Source organism: Anastrepha ludens, chromosome 2 (assembly GCF_028408465.1).
Source record: "Anastrepha ludens isolate Willacy chromosome 2, idAnaLude1.1, whole genome shotgun sequence".
In the NCBI taxonomy this organism is placed as follows: domain Eukaryota; kingdom Metazoa; phylum Arthropoda; class Insecta; order Diptera; family Tephritidae; genus Anastrepha; species Anastrepha ludens.
Genome location: NC_071498.1, coordinates 121,381,397 through 121,395,280, shown reverse-complemented (window position 1 = coordinate 121,395,280; position 13,884 = coordinate 121,381,397).

Sequence of the window (13,884 nt, the reverse complement as noted above, 5' to 3'; positions counted from 1 at the left end):
AGATGTCCGCTACTTCGTTCCGAGTCATGCCTCAGTGTCTTGGCACCCAAATTCGTCGGATGCGATTGTGCGTTCCTAACAAATACAATTTCTCGATGCACTCAAGGACCCGTAAAGACTTAACCTCTAAAATTGACAGCCACTGATTACCGCCTGACTATCGCTCAGAATTGCAATTCGCTCATTCCGTAGATTCCTATCTTAATTGATCTCTGCACATAGACAGATGGCATACACCTCCGCTTGGAAGATGCTTGGAAAACTACCCATCGTCACAGAGCGTCTGTTTCTGAGACCGTATATTCTGGCGCCCATGCTTTCTGATGTCTTGGAGCCATCTGTGTAGCTGTGCAGAGTGCACTCCTGGAGTTTCCTGTCCAATGCGGGTGTGCTCCAGTTTACTTTGTCCTCCAGTTCAATTCTGAACTTCTTTTCGAATTAGATGACTTTCGTGATATCATTTCTAGGTAGCTGGGCAAGTGGGAGCTGCAGACTAAGCAATTTTAATCAATCACTTTCCTTTGCTGAAACCTTCTCCAGTAATATTCAACAGGGTACGCTTGGCTGATTGCTGAATAACTATGTGAAGCGGTGTCAGCTCGAGCATCACCTCCATCGCAGCTGTAGAGCAAATTCACTACTTGTTACCTTAAAAAAAATAAAACACGAACTGGTTGAGCTGAAAAGTGAAGTGGTAGTATTCTTCCTTTGCAGGATGGTATCAGAACGGCTATCTATTTATAAAAAATTCGAGCGTACTTCCTTTGATAGGCGCTTGGCCGACCTTCTTCTGGAATTTTTGATTTTCGCCGCAATCTCTTGCCACAAATTGGAGACCGTACAGCTTCACGCCGCCTTCGTACAATAGCTGTTTTTAAGATAAGACCTCTCATTGCAGATATTCACTCTTTTAATGTTCCTTCTTTCACAAATTCCATGCCCAAAGCATGCTTCGAATTCGAAACCAACCGAACGATTGACATGCACGGAGCCACACGGCTCCACCGGCGCTGAAATCGGTTAGTGAATGTTTAATTTCATGCTCCAATCAACACTTACCCCTTTTTTCAACAGGCTACTAAGTTTTATAGGACCAAGCGCTCGCGTTCGTGCCACAATTTATTGCACATAAAAGAGTTTTCAGGCGCTTCGTGCCCTGTGAGTTATAATATAATTACGTTCGCCTGGCAAATGCACGTAACTGAAGGTATGTGGTGGTTTAACTGTTATAAATAGCGAAAGGTCGATAACACAACCAGGCGCTGGTGAGGTCATAACCAGCCTTTTGTGCAAATATTAACAATAACAAAACTGATGAATAGTTTGCAATGTGCAGTTATGAATTTGTTGAAAACTAAAAACAAAAAAAAAAATGTGTATTTATAGTTGCACAAGAAAAATATGTTCATGAGAGTACGTTGTTTATTCTTTTTATTATTTTTCTACACTACTTTTTATATCAACGAAAACAAGCTGTTCAAGTTGATTTGCTGCTCGGCCATTGTGGTGCAGCTGATGTTGACGTTGACGTTTCTGAAATGCTGCCTGCCGGTTTGGATTATCGATTTTCTTTTATATAGAATGTAAGCACGGGAGCCACTTGACCAACATTCTGAGCATAAATCCATTTAAGCGCAAATCGTTAACAGAAAAACGCCTGAAGTGTGAATATGCGATGCAAAAACTAAATAAAGAGAAAATTTACAAATAGAAAAAGGAAATATATGAAATTTTATATGAAGTTCTTAGAAAGTTTTTTTGCTTCGGAGAGTTGAAAGCCTATAAATTAAGGAGCATTTTCGGATACTTAAAAAAAAATTACTGGTGGAAAGGGGGGTACAAATTGTGACAAACATTAATTTTTTTTTTCAATTTTTTAAAAAGTTTTCTTTCCGAAATCAATTAGCTACTACGTCTATTTGGAAGATCAGACAATTCTGCATAAGAAACACTGCAAAATTTTTTAATAGGGAAATCCGTTTAAAAGTAATTAACATTTGAGTTAAGTAGCACTCAAATTAAAAGCTTGATTATGTGGCAATTTTTTTTATGAATATATTTATTTTATTTAGAACGAATTGAAATTTTCAATTGAATAGTTACTCTAACAATTTAAGTAGTTCAATGGAAACAAAATTACGAAAGGTTTTTATGGTGTAGGGCCGGAGTGACTGACTTTCGTTCGGCGTCTTTCATGATAAATTGCGGGTGGTGTGAGATAAATTACGATTGTCCTAGCTGAAGGAGCTTGTGCGCGACTAGTATTCGGTTCGTCACAGGGATGATAGATTGCAAGGTTAGACCATCCTTGAAGGTAAGAAACATATCATAATTGTGAGTGTAATTTTGGCGGCCACATTATCGGGGATTCGTTAGCAAAATTCGCCCACTCATTTAGCACATATTCTTACACTCGTCCAATCAGTAATTTTTCAGATGGCAAAGAAATAACATGAACGAGACTTACGTTGCCTGGTTTTCGTATATCACCCACACAATCTCAGTAATTGTCGACCACTGTCGTAAATACCATAAACAGTTGTTATAACTCCAGTTACGTCAGCAAATTAGCTGATTTCTGCGAAATGGCTGAGAGCCCGTTAATGGCCTGACGTTGGCCACACCTTCTAAATTATTTTCATCATGGGTTCGGCTGAGTTCGAAGCCCACTCTGGGTGTGAAACAGCAAATTACAGCAACAAATTTGATTTGATATCAGCCGCCCCTCGGCAGAAAAGTGCATTTCTGCCATAAAAAGCTTCTCATGAAAACTTTTTACCACCTGACACCAAATAGAGGATGGTCAGGTACAAATTATTGGCTATGGGAATAAGTTCCCTCCCTCGTAAAGGAGGTCTCGCTGCTGATACTATTTTTGTGTTCGCTCTAGTAATATACTGGTGATTCGAAGGTGAGAAGTCTCACTCACAGTAGTTGACATTCGTTTGAAGTGTAGAGATCCTTTTTTATCTGACGTCAAAAATGTCTACGTTCGTCCCGAAAAAACAGGATTTGCGGGCAGTCATCCGTCATTATTACCTTTTAAAGAAAAGCGCAGCTGATATTGATCAATATTTACGGCAATCACGCTCCATCAAATACAACTTGTAAAGTTTGACGCTTCCAAAGTGAAAATTTCGACGTAAGTGATAAATCCCCTTCACAGTAAACCGCAAAAATTCAAAGATATTCAACTACAATCGAACCCCTGATGATATGTTTGGAGAATCGGATGTTGACAGATCAACTGTAGGTAAATGTTTGCACGTGATGGGAATAGTCCAGAAAGCGGGTAACTAGGTGCCACATCAATTGAAGTAGAGGGGTATCGAGAAACGTTTGGTGACATGAGATGCTTCTTGAACGGTAGAAAAGAAAAGGTGTTCTGCATCGCATCATCATTTGCAATGAAAAGTGAATCTATTGTGATAACCCTAAGCGTTGAAAAAGTTGGAGTCTGCCAAATGAACCAGGTCTCCCGACAGCGAAAAAAAAATATTAATGTTTCAAAGGTTATGTTGTGTATCTGGTGTGATCAGAAGACTGGTGTCATCTAGATATTAAGGTACTTGACCACCTTGGAAAGCTAAAAAGTACAACATATTCAATAATTTTTTTTTCATGTTCTGTATAATATATTAAAATAAATTTTTTTTTTAATTTTTATTTAGAGCTTATATAATACAAAAAAAAATTGATTTATTAAAATTTCTTTTTTTAACATATATCCAGGAGGCGCCAAAGTCGAGGCCTGAAGAAAATCATGTCTTGCGGCGGACAGTTAATCTTAGAAATGGTAATTCTAAAACAAAAGAGAGAAACAAAATTTTCAAAAGGAAGGTTCCTTGCGTGAGAATTTACCACAAACTGACAAAAAAAAAAAAATAATAAAAAAATGGCGGATGTTTGAAAAAAAGTTAAGAAAACACCCCTGTTTTTCACAATGTTATGCTTAAAAAGCAATACTTTATTAACTTTTTTTTTGCAAAATGTGGTAAATTGGCATACAAAACATCTTAACAAATAAAACAAGACCAAAATCATTAAAATCGGCTAAGCAGTTTCGGAGATAAAGTGTCCGCCATTCGAAAAAAAGTAATTTCTGGAAAAACGCGTTTAAAGTTAAAACTTGCTATTTTCTTTCAGCTGAGTCAGCAAGTAATGAGTGCAGGATGCGCCTGCACATTTTCACTGATTTCACTTTGTTAGAATTCGAATTTAAAAAAACAGTTTCAGGTGATGATTTTTAAAAGTATAAGGATTGAAAAAATGTAAAAAAAAAAAAATTTAATTTTTTGAAACTTATAAGGTGGTCAAGTACCTTAAGCAGCTAATGCGTTTGAACCGAGCGGCCGGAATGGGACGGTAGACATGACAAACCGATTTTGCTGCATGATAACGCCAGGTCACACGTTGCTAAATCGATCCAGAAATATTTAGAGGGACTGAATTGGGAAATCGTGCCCCACCAACGTATTCCCCAGGCATTGCAACTTCGGATTACCATCTGTTCCGATCAATGCAATCAGCTCTTATGGGAGAGCGGTTCACTTCTTACGAGAGCATCACACACTGGCTTAATGAATGGATCAAGTCAAACTAACTCGAGTTGTTCGTCAGAAGAATCCGTATGCTGCCTGAAAGATGGAGTAAAGTTGTAAGTCCAATGGCGCTTACTTTACATAATTTCATTTTATATTTAACTGTTACTGTCGTAACTTTGGCTAAGAAAGGACCGAAACTTATTCCCATATCCAATATCATAAAGTTTTGTAATAAGAGCGGATAGAAATGGAATAAAACAAAGTGTGTGTGAGGTATGAATGATTTTTTTTTTTTTTGCAAGATCCCTCTTCCTCTTCTACATCCTGACAGTATAAGCAAAAGTGAAATATGGTGCCCCAATTCTACTGGCATGCCTTCCTATGAGACAGTTCACAGATAAGACTCCTACTAATATTCTTATGTCTTTCCTATTAAATTTAAGTAGACTGTTATTCTGACCCGTATTCCATTCTGGCCATGCCTGTCTACATACTAATGCTACAGATATGTGACTGTCTCCAGCGATTGTTGGCAGCTTACCTGTTACCAAGAGCATAGGTATGTAAACTTTTTCTGGAGCAATTTGGAGCATAGTGCCCAGTCTAGCTAACTCATCCCCTTACAGTGGTCCGGCACCCAGGGTAGAGTTATAGAGAAAAACTATGCGAGTATTCTTAATTGTTCATAACACTCTACCATTCGGTTCAGAACTGCCTGAGTATCGGAACAAATGTACCGGGTCCGGCACTTGAAGTGTAAATTAAAAAGACCATAAATTTAGTTTGGATAATTACTTTTATTCGATTCAAAGTAAAATACAAAATTAAGAATAAGTTTATTTTTGCTCGATACGACCACTTTTTGGCTTTGACATAGCCTTGAGACGGCCCAGACACGAATCGCAAGCTGCCAGAATGTGACTTGCAGATATTTTGGCCCACTCGCGCACAATGGCTTTTTTCAGCGCCTCGAGACTGGTGAATCTTATAATTCGATCTATTACGTTTGAAATCCATTAATGGTTTTCTTTTTTCGCGTTCACTCTGGACTGTCATTTAGCAAACTAACAGACTGGTGATGCCCGTGCGTCAGCTGCGCGAGCAGTCTGAAGTTGGTTACATTTCGAGTGCCGGACCCTTTATATATTTATGATCATAATTGCGTCCTTATTTAGCCCTAAAAGATCTTCTTTAATCGCCAAATCCGCCTTCCACTTGATCGTTAGGTTTGGAACCGTCGGTATATATACTGACTTCGTTTGCATAAAATATTAAACCATTTTGCAATATTCAAATAAAATAATAAATAATTGGCGCGTACACTTCTGTTTCGGTGTTTGGCCGAGCTCCTTCTCCTATTTGTGGCATGCGTCTCGACGTTATTCCACAAATGGAGAAACCTACAGTTTTAAGCCGACTCCAAAGGGCAAATGTTTTTTTATATTGAGCTTTCTTATGGCAGAAATACACTCAGCGGTTTGCCATTACCTGCCGAGGAACGACCGCTATTAGAAAAGATTAGTTCTATCATTTTGGTGTTTCATGCTTGGAGTTTCGAACTTACGCACTCCTGAATGGTAGCTACGCACCAACCCATTCGGCTACGGCGGCCGGCTATTACTATTCAAATGGTAGTCAGAAATTGGACTGCTCAAATAGAACATGTAACTGACAGCCGCGGCGGACACATGCGGGACAATCATATTCGAAACATAAATGCCATGAAATTATCTACCAGGTTATAATAAAATCATTTCAACAATACTTCTGTTTTGTACTATCATTTTAAATTCTCAAGTTTTAAAAAAAACACCCGTCATATTTATTTTTGCAAATTTTTATATACACGCAAACATTTTAGTATCCTACGCGTGCTTGCTGCATACTTCCGAAATGTCCTTATTTTAATTCAAAATCTCTTACCGCACACTCCATTTCCAGTGCTTGTCTGCAATGAACTGACTTGTCTATTTTCACTTCGTTGTCACTTTTACACACCTAAAAATCAGCCATCAGCTGTTTTATTCGAATTCGAATTACTTTGGCTCTGTGCTCTTTATCCGTTGTTGCACTTAAGAGAGAATTAAGAGAGTGCATGCGAAAATGTATATTTAAGTCAAAGTCTTTTGAGTTTTAAATTGAAATAATGTAAGTAGTATTGAATTGATGCTTCTTTTTTAATTTTTATCAAATATGCAGCTGAATGTAGTTTTAATTATATTTAATTTTTTTATTATATGTGGTTGCAATCAAGAAAAACAGTGATAGATTTGATAAAAGTGTGATAAATTTCTCAGTCATTTACAAAAAAAAAAATTATATATATTTCGCTCATTTACACATTAACTCATTTAATAATGTCGTAATCAAAACAAAAAGACTGTTATGCAAAATTGGTCACAAGCTTTTTTGTGTGTAAAAAATTCTATCACCACGAAATTAGTATCTCAGCTGAGAATATTCCTTTACTTTTACTTAGGAAGGGGCACAGTAACGTGAAAACTTTGGAGTGATATTTCTCAACATTTTTCTTTTTGGAGTTATGATGCTATTGAAGTAAATGAGCGATATGTGATGCAGTCTGTGTCAGAAAAAAGGAGCCGCGATTATTCATAAAGTATAAAAGATATATATTTTTAATTTTTTTTACATGAAAGTATGTACAAAACTACGAGTCGCAATTACTCAATAAACTGTGTAGTCGCCATCGTTGTCGAGTATAGGCTAACATCTTCTCGGCATGCTTTGAAGCTTTTCTGCGTTGCTCGCCGACAAACAGGACTAGATTTTGCGAACTTCACGCACGAGCTGCTTTAAATCATGGACTATCTTTTCGACAAGATGCGTTTTCATAATTCTCCACATATTTACAATGGGTTTGGCGTCTGGGGACTGGGAAAGCTAGACCATTACTGTGACGTCATTTACTTGTTTTGTTGTTTCTCAATGTGTTTTCTTGTTCTGGGATGGTAGGATATATTTGCCTCTTTCAGTCGACATTCGATGGTGTTGATACACACATCTATTCCCTTTTTAACAAGAATTGTGCGTGATTGGCGTAGTCACAAAGAAAGGTCCCGATTAAAAAGTTGGACGATCACTTTATCCTGCTTTTTTGTCGTCACTCGCTTCAAGCCGCGCTCAGAAAAGTCATGAACATTTTTGTACACTTTATACTGCTGATTCCACATCACAACAAACTTTTTTGATTTTTTAATCACTTTTACTGCTGCGGCGTTAGATAATTTCGGCCCTTTCGAATGCGTGCATAAAAATACCGCCTCAAAACGCTTTGCGTATTTCTCACTCATTTTTTTTTGGTTGCGTTTACGGAAAAGTTTCGAACGACACTAACCTGAGATAGCACTGGTGTCATCGCCTTTGAGTGGGACTAGTTATTACGCAGCAAAACGCAGAACGATATATATCTTGAAGTTACAAGAAAAGAATAGGTTCTTTTCTTCTGACACAGACTGTATGTAAAGCAAATGCAGTTTTTGTACCGCCTGAAGAAATGTAAATTCCATTAACCACTTCGAGCTTCAGCAAAACTATAGGTTTTTTGAATGAATATATGTATGCCTTTAGTACTGCGATATTATAAGATTTAAGTTAACTTTTTTTTTCAGTTAAGCTGTTATATTCTACAACGGTTTACATCAACTTCGTTTAAGCTTTCACTTCATTAAAATGTAATGAAGTTGCAAAGAAAATCACATCGTGTAGAGGGCAAAACAAATTGCGAAAATAGCGGAAGCCAAGAATTCAAATTATTAAGAGTTTCTTTATTATCAGGAATGTCTATTTAGCTTGTCGTGGACTGTCCAGCCAATGAGACCATAAAAGCAGTACGGGAAGGATTCCAGCGATATCATCTGAAAATCATGGCTAAATGAGGGGATAAATCCACTAGACCCAGAGCGCGGATTACACAAGACAACCTCCTTATTATAGCTTGTCGTAGATACACTGGCGTCTTAAAACATTAAATAAACCTTGAATGATGCTCTAAGTTTTTGCAGTGGCACTTAAACAATGGTCTAGAAAATATCCATTTAGTGGGTGAAGAAATATTTACAGCGAAAGTATACCTAAAAAAAATAAAAAAATATTCAGCAATAAATAAAGTTTTTTTTTTTTATTGAAAAGTATTCTTCCTTTGCCACTAAACATGGAATACAACTTTACACACATCATTCGCGCTGTTAGTGGTACAATAGCCTGCTCTAATAGCCTAATTTATCTCTCCCTTCATTCAACCTCAATATTTAACTTCATTATTCAATGTTGCAATCGTCTCTGGATAGTTGACATATCATTTTTGCTTAAAAACAACTATCTATATATACTTATAAATATATTTATATATAAATGGTGATCAGATTGGAGGTACTTTTTCCAATAGAGTTTTTTTATAGATTATACGTGACTACTGTCGAACTAAATACATAATTGTTTTAGGCCAACTCATGCCAATTTAAGGTGTTCAAGGATTAGGTCCATTTTTTACTTAATGGCTACGTCAATAAGTAAAATTTACGTACTTGGGCTGAAGAGCAATTTGAAGCCATTCAAGAACAGCCATTACTTCTATTGAAAACAACCGTTTGGTGTAGTCTATGGGTTGGAGGAATTACCGGCCCATGAATTATCTTTAAAATTTAAATGCAATGAATGGTTCTACACAAAAATAATAAAGATTGCAAAATCAATTGTAATTTTCATTATTTTATTTCAATTCAAAATCCTATATCTCTAAGTTGATTACCCCTTAGTACATACTGTATAATTAGCGCTTAGATCTTTACGCTTTTTAGTTGTTTTGACAAGCTCCTCCCACGATTTGTGGAGCGCATTTTGATATTTTGCTCAAATGGAAGACCCACAGTTTTACGTCGTCTCTAAAAGGCAGATGATTTTTTATGGCAGAAATTTACTTGGGATTTGAAATTGTCTGTCCAGGAGCGACCGCTATTCGAAGAAACTTTTTCTAACATTTTGTTGTTTCATGACCGGAATTTCGACCCTGCTCACTTCCGAATGGTAGTCACACACCAGCTCATTCGGCTACGGAAGCCACTAAAACTAGTCATTTACATAAATCGAAATTAGGATTGGTTGAGTGCATGGTGAAAAAATTTCGAAGGTGAGCACTTAAACAGACCGTTATTCGGCTGTGAGCGAATTTCAAAAATCAGCTGATGGACTGACGTCTCTTTTTTTTATCTCATTTTATTTTATTCCTGATATAGAGTAAGACTTAGCTATGTTTACAAAAAAGCTGAGATTGTGTTGGTCATATACGAAAAGAAACAACCAATGACACTTCGTTGCCGTCTGAACAACGGCTGATTGAACGAGTGTGTGAATATATGTGAAATGATCGTGCAGAATTCGGCTGCCGAGTCCCCAAGTGGCATGGCTGCCAAAGTTCCCCTTACAATTTTATTTTTCACCATACCTAATGGTAAACCTGGTAATCTATCATCCTTGGGTGGGTAGGTAGATGAAATGGTTGAAGTGCTAGTCTGCCACTCCTCAAGTGAAGCGCCGTTGCGATACCATAACACTGCGTTACAAAAACGAACTTTTTTTCTGTCCTATGAACCAAATATACTTTTTCGGAAAGGGGAGAAAAAATAAAAATACACGTGTATCGGCGATTTTCATGTACACGTCACAATTTTTTTTTTTTTTTATGTATAAAATATAGAGCTCGTAGTCCGCCTGTGTGAAAAGCTTTGGATCAATTTTTAACCCTTTTTCCGTGATCCAATCGCGCTGAATTTCTGCAGGCAGACTCGTGGAAATGTTTTTATTATGTAAAATTAAAAAAAATTGATCAATTCTCAGATTTTTTAAAATTTTTTTTTTCTAAATAATATAAAAGAAATTTATTCTAAATTTTCGGCATAACTTGAAGGGACTCCAAATTTTTAAACAACTTATTAACCTTTAATTTATTGTTTCATACAACACACTCTGAGCCGTTTGTGAGTTTATTACAGTTCCGGAAGTTCCGATCATCTGACAGTTGCGCTACTAGGAGACGTATACTTTGACAATTGTTTTAAGATCTGTTGCGCGAAAACGTCTTTCTGTATATTTCATCTTACGAAAAATGCAGTGCCCGACTCGAAATAACTTTTGTTACGGTTGTAACGCATTTAGTACAGTATTCCATATGACGAATTTTTTAAATTGCACGATGATCGGGAAAAATCCTGGCTTATTGTTGTGATATTGATTCGATGTTTGAAAAAATTGGTTATCCTCATATTTCAGAGGAGTGGCGACTTTTCATCGATGCATCGGTTAACAGCCTTAAAGTTGTGCTGTTTCATATCGGTAACAAACATCCAGCTGTCCCGATCGCATATGCCACCAACCTCAAAGAAACTTACGAAGGCATGGAATTAATATTACAGCTGATCTAAAACTGGTCGGATTACTCATGGGTGTTCAGCGTGGATTTCCAACCCACCAGTACTTTTTGTGTACATGAATACAAGGCTTTTAGTAACTTTATTTTTTAAATGATGTGTATAATTTAAGGTGTTTTCAGTGGTCCGCAGATAAAGGAAATAGTTGCAAGATATGAATTTTCATCAAAATTGAACGATATCGAACAACGTGCATGGTAAGGCACAGTTGTCGTTATTGAGCAGTTTCTTGGTAACAAACGAGCTGACAATTATAAAAATATTGTTGCAGAAATGATTTCGGCATATGGCGAAATGGGCATATTAATGTCGCTAAAGATCCATTTCCTTCACAATCATTTAGATTGTTTCCCTGGTGATTTAGGAGCTTGTTAAGATGAACATGGCGAAAGGTTCCATCAGGACATTGCGGCTATTGAAAAGTGCTTTAAAAGACAAGACATTACACATATGCTTGGCGAATACTGTTGGTCTTTTTTGTCGCGATACTGGCACAAATGCTTACAAACGCAAAAATAAAAGGCCTAAGTTTCTCTAAAAGCATTAATATTTTTAATGCAACAATTTTTAATTTTAATATAATAAAATTAATAAAAAAATTCGGGGTTTTATATCTCTATTGTAATGCGGAGTGAAATACCTTTCTTTTGATACCCACATCGGCATATCTCATGCAATTTTTTTTTAATTTCGTACAGGTGGCAACACCTAGGTGAAAAGTCTAGAAATGTGATACACTATCTGTGTGCCCAATTTCATTCAAATCCGTTAAGCTAATCCTGAGATCGTGTGGCTATACAGATATGCATACAAGAATTGCTCGTTTAAAGTTATAAAATGCAAAAAGAAAAAAAAAAATTGTGACGTGTACATGAAAACCGATACACGTGTATTTTTATTTTTTATCCCCTTTCCGAAAAAGTATATTTGGTTCATAGGACAGAATGTGTGTAACGCGGTGTAATGAGACCTCCAACAGGCAGATATCTACAACCAGCCAGAGCTGTTGATATAATGGAGGAGGTTGATTGGATTTATTTTGGCGCCCTGCCCCAAGCTATCGAAGAAAGGAGCACCCAGTGACCTGAATCGTCTAGCTGCCCAACCCGGACATTTACAGAGAAATTGCTCAACAGTCTCCTTCTCTGAATGGTCCCCATAGCTTCTGCAATGTGGGTTAAATGGTAACCCTTGCTTTTCCGCGTGTGACCGGTAAACTCAGCAATGGCGAGGAGATCCTTAGGTTAAGTGAATACGTAAATTTGCGCAGACAGACATTTTGTCGTTCTTGCCGTCCCTGTCATCCCCTTCAATTTGGAGAAACAAAAAGTGATTTATCGTAGTCGGTCGCCGTCGACTGTAACAGCAGGTTTAACTCATTTTCGCAAAAGCAAAAAAACAAAAAAGGGGTCCCATTACTCCTTCCACCAAAATCCAAGGTAAAAATTTGCTTTTGTAGTCCATTGGAAGCATTTTATTCAATTGAAAAACAACCCATTTTGCAAATGTTTTTCACACACATCTCGGATGTTACTTTAGCTGTCAACGTAAAACCAAAACTCGATAGTCAAAATAACAAACGGTACATTAAGTCCTCGAGTGGAGCTAAATAAAGGCAAACCCGCTCAACTCCGAACTTTATGAACTTCCCTCGTAGGGTGAATGGCCAATTGTTGTAAGCTGCATTACGGACTCTGGGGTGAAGTGGGCCTTATGGTAATAATATCATCCTTATAACAACAATATCCTCTTCCTTCATAAAAGCTTAAACTCTGTGAAAATGCCTGATATCACAAAAAGTGTATAAAAATTTCATTGCAGGCCTTACAGCGAAACTCGACTCGGCTAAAAATCCTATTTTATTATGTATTAAAGATCTCGTTCCTAAGCATTTCATGCTAAATACTTTATTTATTATTTCACTCAAGTTAATTCTACTCTCTCCCACTTACAGTCTTCGCATAGCATTTTGTTGTTGTTGGGTGGAAAACGGCAAAAAAGCACATCAAACGTTCTCATTGACTCCATTTAAAGTGTCACTTTCGCGTGTAGTTTGAAATGCGCTGGGCAACTTTTAAAACACTTTACCAGCAAATGCTCAAAACTTTTTTGCTAAACTTTATTTTTTAGTTTTTTTTTTTGTTTTGTGTTTCTTCTTAACTAAGTGTTTATGGATATCGTGTCGGCATTTACGAAAGCAAACGGGCAAGTGCAGGTGTTAGCAAGCTTTTTATTTAGCTACAAAGTTTCATTGTCCAAAGGGTGTAAAATGTGTGTGTGTGTAGATGTAGACAAAAAAATCTAGGAAGCGAAAAGTTTTGTATATAAAAAGTTTCGTTGTTTCAATTCAGAGTTGCTGCAGTATCGAGCGCGGTTTTGTTTTTCTTAGCCAACCATGCAGCATTCAGTTGCTACATTTCCGTTGGCCATTGCAAAGCTATGCGGCTAATGTGACTGGCAGTGGCACGTCAAGGCTCACGTCAGCCAGGCACAAAGCAAGACTTCAACTTAGCAACGCTGCAATGCAGTTATAACTTGTATGCCATTGCGTTGCATCAGCAAATGGACTGAGTGAGCAGCCCGGTTTTATGCCTAAACTGGCGGAACGAAGTAAATGCGACGCTTTTACCGCATCCGTGACAAGATTTTTTGCAGCACGTGGCGCAGTTGTATCGCAAAGAAAAAGCAAACACAAGGAATATTATCACGTGCAACATTTGTTGCAAACACCAGCGGTGGTAGAAAAAGTTTGAGAATTGACTATGAGAAGAAGTTAAACCAGATGAGTGATTAGCATACACAGTGGAGTTGCATAATGCCAATCATCCGCTTGACAGCATTTTTACAGCCCCTGCATCCTTAGCAGGTTCACATACATTTTCTCATATACAAAGAAG